The sequence below is a fragment of the Mandrillus leucophaeus genome, unplaced genomic scaffold (genome assembly GCF_000951045.1).
Source record: "Mandrillus leucophaeus isolate KB7577 unplaced genomic scaffold, Mleu.le_1.0 Scaffold1412, whole genome shotgun sequence".
Classification (NCBI taxonomy): domain Eukaryota; kingdom Metazoa; phylum Chordata; class Mammalia; order Primates; family Cercopithecidae; genus Mandrillus; species Mandrillus leucophaeus.
The window spans coordinates 1-2,798 of record NW_012101380.1 but is presented as its reverse complement, the minus strand read 5'-3'; the positions used below and the strand labels follow the sequence as shown (position 1 = coordinate 2,798).

At 45.6% G+C, this 2,798-nt stretch overlaps 1 pseudogene across 1 annotated transcript in view; it reads left to right on the top strand.

Annotated features, from left to right (window-relative positions):
* Positions 1 to 2,480, top strand: part of LOC105535099 — a 13,133-nt pseudogene extending 10,653 nt beyond the window's left edge. The window contains exons 3-4 of the transcript XR_001005382.1: positions 1,563 to 1,841; positions 2,227 to 2,480. The product of XR_001005382.1 is annotated as a pregnancy-specific beta-1-glycoprotein 2-like (transcript). The remainder of the gene's footprint in view (positions 1 to 1,562; positions 1,842 to 2,226) is intronic.
* The last annotated feature ends 318 nt before the right edge of the window (positions 2,481 to 2,798 follow it).

Genomic DNA, 2,798 nt, shown 5'->3' with positions numbered 1-2,798 from the left:
GTATCAAGAGAAATACTACTACCAGCAATTGATCTTAGATGTTTGAACCATCACTTAAAATTTCCACTTATGACAACATTTTAAAGTTTCCTCCAAAATTTTTTTTGGGTCTTGTTACTAGAGTCAGAATATAACATGAGGTCTAAACTCCTGACAACTTTTTAATGGGAAAATTACAGTATTACAAATTGAGCATCCCACATCTAGAAATCCAAAATCTGAAATGCTCCAGAATCCAATGCTTCTGACCACTGATGTGATGCTGAAAAGATGTTCTCACTGGAGCATTTTGGATTTCAAATTTTTCAGATTTGGGATGCTAAACCAGTACATCTACTGCAAATATTCCAAAATAAAAAAAGAAGTTAGAAATTCAAAACACTTGGTTTTAAACTTTCTGCATAAGGAACTCTTTATCTGTATGAACTATAGGCATGAAGCTGTACGGGAGATCTCTAGAACCTCCTCAACCTGCCTAACTGAAACCACACAGCTATGGAACAATGCCCTATTCCCCCGACTCCAGCTCCTGGAACTACTATTCTACTCTCTGATTCACTCTGGAATCCACTGAGATGAGGTACATCGAGTAGTCAAACTCATAGAATCAGAAAGTAGAATGTCTAATGACAGAAAGATTCTGCAAGACTTCTTCCCAAATATTGTTCTAATAGCCACCAAACACAAATCATCCATGAAGGCCAGACTTCCATCATCAGTTCATGTTCGCCCTTTCCACCAGTCAGTTCTCAATTTTCACACATCCACATGTATTTCTAGAAACAACCACATGGTCCTCACCTTCCCTCTACAGGGGGAAGGGAACATCATGGACACAAAACAGGGAACATGGTCCTGGTCCAAAGCTATCAGCTCTTGCCTGTCCCCATCACTCTTTGGTCATTCCTTGGACTCTACTCTATCTTTAGAGGTCACTGGCTCAAGTCAGTCACTATGAGACACCTGGGAAAACTGCCCCACCTTGTGGCGCCACTGCCTGATGACTGCACTGACCCCCAGGCTTGACTCTGGTCTCCCCTGTGTTTTTTCTGCTGAAGTACCCAGTACCAGGCCAGGCTTCCCAGTACCCAAAGGGTTTAAGGACAATGGGAAGTTCTATCATCCATCTCTAGGATGTTCTTGAAAGGGAAGCTGCAGATAAAACATATCTTGGGGGGCAAAGTAAGACTGAAACTAAGAAGATTCCAGCACTGCATGCTCCAGGTGAGGACCACAGGGTGGGCCAGGCAGGCAGTTGGAGACGGAGGGACTCAGAGGGGCACTAGGGACTCTGACTGCTGGTCCCATGCCTTTCCATGACCCAATACTGCTGCTCAATTCACACTTGAGAAAGTCTGTGCTTCTCTCATATGAAGCAGGCAGCCTCACAATCTCTGAGCCCTCAGATTGCCATGCGTCTGTCTTGTAACACACACACCTGATATGGGCTTTTAAGGGCTTGGGTGGGCTGAAAGGTGGGAAATGCCATCTCTGATTGAAAAATGTCTTTGGAGGAATCAAAGGTGCCAAACAGGGCAATCTTCTCTCTGTTATCTGCACAGTGGAGACTCCCAAGCCCTCCATCAGCAGCAGCAACTTAAACCCCAGGGAGGGCATGGAGACTGTGACCTTATCCTGTGATCCTGACACTCCGAACGCAAGCTACCTGTGGTGGATAAATGGTCAGATCCTCCCTATCAGTCCCAGGTTGCAGCTGTCCGAAAACAACAGGACCCTCATTCTATTTGGTGTCACAAAGCGTACTGCAGGACCCTATCAATGTCAAATGAAGAGCCCAGTGAGTTCCAGCCGCAGTGACCCAGTCACCCTGAATCCCGTCTGTGAGTATCTTCTGTTCCTCTGTGAGCCAGGCTGCCATCCCAAATACACATGGCCAGAGGCCACGCCTCCCAGTCCCTCTCGGGTGCAAGTACAAAGACCATTACCCCTGGACATCAAAGTTGGCCATGACCATAAAGAGTAGCCTTAGGCTTGACCAACAATGGGAGAGAAGGGCTGCTCCTGTCATGGGAGATTCAGGAACCACAGGTTATGATGGGATAACCAGGGGAATGTCTCACGCTCCAGATCAGTGAACACAGCAGGGATTTGGCTGGGACTTCAGTGTTGTAACTTAGCTCACAGGGTCACTGTGGCCCTTCCACAGACCAGGATTTTCCCTTCCCTCTGACAACATCAGCTGTGACTTTGTTCTCTTTGCTCCAGATGGCTTGGATGATCCCCCCATTTCTTTTTCGTACACCTGTTAGCACACAGGGGAAGTCCTCAAGCTCTCCTGCCTCACAGACTCTCACCCACTGGCAGAGCTTTCTTGCCTGATTGATGGCAAGTTCCAGCAATCAGCACAAGTGTTCTTTATCCCCAAATCACTAAAACATGTAGAGGGGTCTATGTCTGTTTCATACATAACTCAGCCACTTTTGGAACAAATCTCATAATCCAGAGGATCATAGTCCCTGGTAAGTGGGTCCCTGGGGCACTGGCAATATGTTTTCCAGTGAAGCCTATCTGGCTATCAGGGAAGAGTCACCTGCCCTCTGCAAAGGGAGAGGGAAAATCAAAAACCCAGGACAGGAAATATGTTTCTGCTTGAAAACCACCAGCTTTTGCCTGTCCCCTTCACTCTTTCTATATCATTCTTTAGACTATACACTAACAATGAACAATGTGAAAGGAAATTAAGAAAAGAATTTCCATTCACATTAACATCAAAAGGAATAAAATATTTTGGAATAAGTTTAACCAAAACTGTCTAAGGGTTATACCTTGAAAACTAC